The sequence below is a fragment of the Heterodontus francisci genome, chromosome 14 (assembly GCF_036365525.1).
Source record: "Heterodontus francisci isolate sHetFra1 chromosome 14, sHetFra1.hap1, whole genome shotgun sequence".
NCBI classification, from domain to species: domain Eukaryota; kingdom Metazoa; phylum Chordata; class Chondrichthyes; order Heterodontiformes; family Heterodontidae; genus Heterodontus; species Heterodontus francisci.
This window is the reverse complement of record NC_090384.1, coordinates 46,670,806-46,677,129: the sequence shown is the minus strand read 5'-3', so window position 1 is coordinate 46,677,129 and position 6,324 is coordinate 46,670,806. Positions and strand designations below refer to the sequence as shown.

Sequence of the window (6,324 nt, the reverse complement as noted above, 5' to 3'; positions counted from 1 at the left end):
ACCTGCCCCAAACGTTGCCTCAGCTATGCTCAGGCGGCAAGGTCCAAGGAAAGGCCGGGAGAAGGTTCGACGAAGGCGTCCGCTGTTCGAAAGGAGACCAGCAACCTTCTCCGCAGTGAGGAACTTCAACCTGAGAAGGAAGGGGAGGCAGCTGAAACCAACGACCCAGCACCTACCCAGCGCCCGGAAACCCTTCCTCCACAGACAGAATCAATGGAGGAGGAGGCAGCAGATGGACAAACAGGTCAGTGGCAAGTGGTCCAGAGGAAAACCACAAAGAAAAAACATCCCAAAGCCACCACCCAAACCAGTGGCAAGAGGAGGCTCTCTTCTGAATCAGACTGCAACAACTGCTCTTCACTGGACGGGGAAATGCTGGAACGACAGCCCCTTCAAAAGAGGCGGCAGAACTCCGAGATGGATGATAAAGCATCCCAGCCCCCGGGCACTGGAAGCTGTGATGGGCCCGGCGTGCCCCAACCCCAATGCCCTACACGTAACGACGTGGCCAACGCATCTCAGCTCCGGGACACCGGGAGCAAAGACACGTCTGGCGCACCTGAGCTCCGGGAGACCGGGAGCTGTGATGTTTTCGAGGAGGAACAGATGGAAGCAGCTGAGGACAACCCAATCCTCTCTGCCTACAAGACCCCCCCGATGTCACCCGAGCGGCACAAACCCTGCAGGAAAAATCAGGAGGGGTTTCTGAGCCCAACCAACGTGAAACTGCTTGCGCACACGATGGGTATGCAGGAACATCCCGAACGACTGGGACTAGCGAGGACAAATGGTATGGGAAGCAACAACTAATTTTTAGTAAAAAATGGGTGTAAGAATTGCTTCCATTAATGTGCGTAGCATTAAATCTACTACGCGATGTGTTTCAACCTTGGATTACCTTGCCAAGGTCAAAGCTAACCTCTGTTTCTGCAGGAGTGTGGAATACCACACCTCAGCACCTACAGGCAGTGGTCGCGATGGTGGTCCCACGGGCCATCGATCTGGTCGGGGGGAAATGACTGCCGTTCCTCCGGCCTGGGTATTCTGCTGCGGGGAGGTAACTTCACCATCTCCGAAGTTAAGGAGGTGGTGGGCGGCCGCCTCCTCGTAGCAGACGTGATGTACAACAACGCTCCGCTCCGGTTGATCAACGTGTACGCCCCGGTACGACGCAGCGAGCAGCTGACTGTCTTCCAGCAGCTCCCACTGCTGCTGGTGACGTCCAGGCCGGTCATCCTAGGCGGTGACTTCAACTGCATCATCGATGCGGCTGGACGATCCGGCAGTGACGACAGCAAACTGGACGCTACGTCCAGTTTCCTGATAGAAACAGTTAAAGATGCCAAACTGCACGACGTCTTCAGCAAACCTGCAGACGGAGCGCAGCGCAGATACACATGGTCAAGATCGGACGGGTCTGCCCGTTCCAGGATTGACTTCCTGTTTGTGTCCCGTGCTGTCACGGTCAGATCCACCGACGTCAAGCCGGTGTTCTTCTCCGACCACTGCCTCTTACTGGCCGACTGTCACTTACAGGACGACCAGCGGGTTGGCAGAGGGACGTGGAAGCTCAACGCGACACTGCTGACCCCAGAGAACGTTGAGGAACTCAAAAGGGATTACAAAGGTTGGAGGACCGTGAAACCCCTCTTTGAGTCTCCAGTTCACTGGTGGGAAGCGATAAAGGAGAACATCAAGAAGTTCTTCATCCACAAAGGTGTTCAGAAGGCGAGAGAGAGACAGAGGGAACTGTCCCGACTCCAGAAAATTATGCAAAATCTACTCCGGTTGCAGTCAATGGGGGTCGAGGTCAAGGAGGACCTCCAAGAGGTGAAGAGCCAGCAGGCCTCGCTCTTTGCCAAGGAGGCCTCCAAGATCATCTTCCATCCAGAGTCCGCTCCATCGAGCAGGATGAGACGTGCTCGCGTTACTTCTTCCAAAAGGTACACAGAGAGAGCTCTGTTATCAGCAGCCTGAAGGAAGAAGATGGCTCGGTAACGTCTTCGCAGTCCGACATACTAAGGATCAGCAAATCCTTTTATGCTGGGCTGTATGACGCGAAGCCCACAGACAGCAGAGCCTCCCAGTCCTTCCTGTCATCTGTCACAGAGGTCTTAGATGACAGCAGGAGGGAGAGACTGGACAAGCCGCTAACTCTGGACGAGCTGACAAAGGCCGTCGAGTCTTTCGAGACGAGTAAAACTCCCGGGAGCGACGGCTTACCGGTCGAGTTGTACTCGGCCCTGTGGGACTGGGTCGGCCCGGACCTGCTGGAAGTATACGAGAGTATGCTCCTGGCCGGCAGCATGTCAGAATCCATGAGAAAAGGCATCATCACCCTCATTTACAAGCAGAAGGGGGAGAGGGCAGAAATCAGAAATTGGCGGCCCATCTCACTGCTTAATGTTGATTACAAGATTCTGTCCAAAGTCATAGCCAGTCGAGTCAAGTCTGCTCTGGAGTTGGTGATTCACCCCGATCAGACCTGTACTGTACCCGGCAGGAAGATCTCTGATAGTCTCGCGCTACTCAGGGATACGATCGCCTACGTACGGGACAGGAGGGTGGACACCTGCCTCATCAGCCTGGACCAGGAGAAGGCTTTTGACAGGATATCGCACACCTACATGATGGACGTGCTTTCCAAAATGGGGTTTGGGGAGGGAATCTGCAATTGGATCCAACTGCTCTACACAAACATCAGTAGCGCAGTCTCAATCAACGGGTGGGAATCTGAAAGTTTCCCGATCAAATCTGGAGTCAGACAGGGCTGCCCTCTGTCCCCGGTCTTGTTTGTTTGCTGTATTGAACCCTTTGCTGAGTCTATTAGGAAGGATGCGAGCATAAGAGGGGTGACAATCCCAGTCAGCGGAGGCACTCAGGTCAAAACCTCCCTGTACATGGATGACATCGCCGTCTTCTGCTCGGATCCGCTGTCCGTGCGCAGACTGATGAGCATCTGCGACCAGTTCGAACTGGCCTCGGGAGCCAAAGTTAACCACGGCAAGAGCGAGGCCATGTTCTTTGGCAAGTGGGCTGACCGATCCTTTGTCCCCTTCACCGTCAGGTCAGATTACCTGAAGGTGCTGGGGATATGGTTCGGAAGGGCCGGGGCGTGCACCAAAACATGGGAGGAGCGAGTAGCCAAGGTACGACAAAAGTTGGGCATGTGGGGGCAGCGATCTCTCTCCATTGTGGGTAAGAACCTGGTCATCAGGTGCGAGGCGCTCACTTTGTTGCTCTACGTGGCGCAGGTCTGGCCCATACCCCACTCCTGCGCCGTGGCAGTCACCCGAGCCATTTTCCGCTTCGTCTGGGGATCTAAAATGGACCGGGTCCGGAGGGACACGATGTTCAAATCTCTGGACAAGGGCAGGAAAAATGTACCCAACGTGGCCCTCATCCTGATGACCACCTTCGTGTGCGGCTGCATCAAGCTGTGTGTAGATCCCCAGTACGCAAACTCCAAGTGTCACTACGTGCTGAGGTTCTATCTGTCCCCGGTGTTGCAAAGGATGGGCCTGGACACATTGCCGCGGAACGCTCCGTGCAGTTGGGACGTGCCATACCACCTATCCTTCGTGGAGCAGTTTCTGCGGGAAAACACCTTTGACCACCGGTCCATCAGGCAGTGGTCTGCACGGAATGTCCTCAAGGCCCTACGGGAAAAGGAAACGGTGGATCCTGTCGGATGGTTCCCCGAGCAGACTGTCAAAGTCATTTGGCGGAATGCCTCATCACCAGAACTTTCAAACAAGCACCAAGACGTAGCTTGGCTGGTGGTGAGAAGGGCCCTCCCCGTCAGATCCTTCATGCACACCCGAAGTCTCGCCCCCTCCGCACAGTGCCCCCGCGTTGGCTGTGGTGGGGAAGAGACGGTCGCACACCTCCTCCTGGAATGTGCCTTTGCAAAGCAGGTGTGGAAAGAGATGCAGTGGTTTTTGTCAAGGTTCATCCCAAGCAGCTCTGTAACACAGGAGTCTGTGCTCTACGGGCTGTTCCCAGGGACGCACACCGAGACAAACATCAACTGCTGCTGGAGGACTATCAATTCGGTGAAAGACGCCCTTTGGTCTGCCCGAAACTTGCTGGTCTTCCAGCGCAAAGAGTTGTTCACCACCGAATGTTGCAGACTGGCATATTCCAAGGTCCAGGACTACGTGCTGAGGGACGCACTAAAGCTTGGGGCAGCCGCAGCAAAGGCTCAATGGGGAAAGACCACAGTGTAAGGTTCCCCCACCAAGCTGGACTGAGGGGCTGGATCCATGGGAAACCCCTCGAACTGTATCGTTAATATTCTCAATTGCTGTAAATGTAAAACTGTAATTGACATGACAATTGTGAAACGGAAGGGTTGGGAAGAAACTCATGACAGTATTGAAGGAAACTGATTTCCCTTGCAATGTTTGTATTTTTTGGTGCTGTTTGGAAACTGTTTGGCAATGTAATTTTTACAGATTTTTATGAATAAAGTATATTTTGGAAATAAAAAAAAATCTGTTCTTATCAGTTTAATATCTGATACGTCCCCTATCTGGGGACCAAATATTAAATTGATTTTTGGGACAGGGAGATGGAACAGGGGCTTGCCCCGTCCACTCCATGCATCCACCTGGTATTGCAGTGTTTCCAGGAGCGGTGCAGCTTCCCCCCTGCAGGGGGGCGAGACCCCTGCTGAAAAATAGAATTCGCAATAGCAACGGCGCTGCTGCTCGGCTGACTTTGCTGCAGTTTTCCGTGGGCGCTACGCTGCCCCCTGTTGGATTGCCGCGCAGTTGCAGGCCGCCATTTGCTGCCCAGCGCGCGCGTCTTTTTTCCTGCGCAATGCCTCGCGCAGAAGCGCAAGGAATGGCTGCGCGTGGCATGCACGCGTGCTTTCCTTTCTGCTTGCAAGGCCCGGCAACAAAAGGAGCTCTGGCTCAAAGACCGCCCGCCGTCGCCTCTTTCGCCCTTGGCTCGCCCACCTGGCGGCTACTTTGACGTAGAGGCCGCACGCTGGGCCTGACGCGCGCAGCAAACGCAGTTTTACGGCCATCGCTTCTCGGCCTTTTGGCTAAGATCAAGTGTAGTATCTGTTCTTATCAGTTTATTGGTCTGCCCGAAACTTGCTGGTCTTCCAGCGCAAAGAGTTGTCCACCACCGAATGTTGCAGACTGGCACATTCCAAGGTCCAGGACTACGTGCTGAGGGACGCACTAAAGCTTGGGGCAGCCGCAGCAAAGGCTCAATGGGGAAAGACCACAGTGTAAGGTTCCCCCACCAAGCTGGACTGAGGGGCTGGAACCATGGGAAGCCCCTCGAACTGTATCGTTAATATTCTCAATTGCTGTAAATGTAAAACTGTAATTGACATGACAATTGTGAAACGGAAGGGTTGGGAAGAAACTCATGACAATATTGAAGGAAACTGATCTCCCTTGCAATGTTTGTATTTTTTGGTGCTGTTTGGAAACTGTTTGGCAATGTAATTTTTACAGATTTTTATGAATAAAGTATATTTTGGAAATAAAAAAAAAGTTTAAGAAGAGATCTGAAGAGGTGCACAAAATTATATAAGTTTTGATAAGATGCAACAGTAAACAAACTATTTCCACAGTTAGTGAGTTGGCAACTAGATAGCATGAATTTAAAGACCATTTCCAAAAGAATAGAGGGAGTGGTTAGAAGAATTATTTTAATGCAGTGTGCTGTTAGAACATGGAATTCCCCACCAGGAACATGGGTGGAGCCAATTCGATTCACTCCCCGTGATATCAAGAAACGACTGAAGACACTGGATACTGCAAAGGCTATGGGCCCTGATAATATTCCGGCAATAGTACTGAAGACCTATGATCCAGAACTTGCCGCACCCCTAGCCAAGCTGTTCCAGTACAGCTACAACACTGGCATCTACCCTGCAGTGTGGAAAATTGCCCAGGTATGTCCTGTACACAAAAAGCAGGAGAAGTCCAACTCGGCCAATTACCGCCCCATCAGCCTACTCTCAATCATCAGTGAAGTGATGGAAGGTGTCATCAACAGTGCCATCAAGCAGCACTTGCTTAGCAATAACCTGCACAGTGACGCTCAGTTTGGGTTCCACCAGGGCCACTCAGCTCCTGACCTCATTACAGCCTTGGTTCAAACATGAACAGAAGAACTGAACTCGAGGTGAGGTGAGAGTCACTGTCAAGTCATCATTTGACCGAGTATGGCATCAAGGAGCCCGAGCAAAACTGAGGTCAATGGGAATCAGGGGGGAAACCCTCCACTGGTTGGAGTCATACCTAGCACAAAGGAAGATGGTTGTGGTTGTTGGAGGTCAATCATCTGAGCTCCAGG

At 52.6% G+C, this 6,324-nt stretch overlaps 2 pseudogenes; both read left to right on the top strand.

The window, feature by feature from the left end:
• The first annotated feature begins 4,474 nt into the window (after positions 1-4,474).
• Positions 4,475-4,649, top strand: LOC137377365 (U2 spliceosomal RNA; annotated as a pseudogene).
• Positions 4,650-5,033: 384 nt separating this feature from the next.
• Positions 5,034-5,145, top strand: LOC137377376 (U2 spliceosomal RNA; annotated as a pseudogene).
• The last annotated feature ends 1,179 nt before the right edge of the window (positions 5,146-6,324 follow it).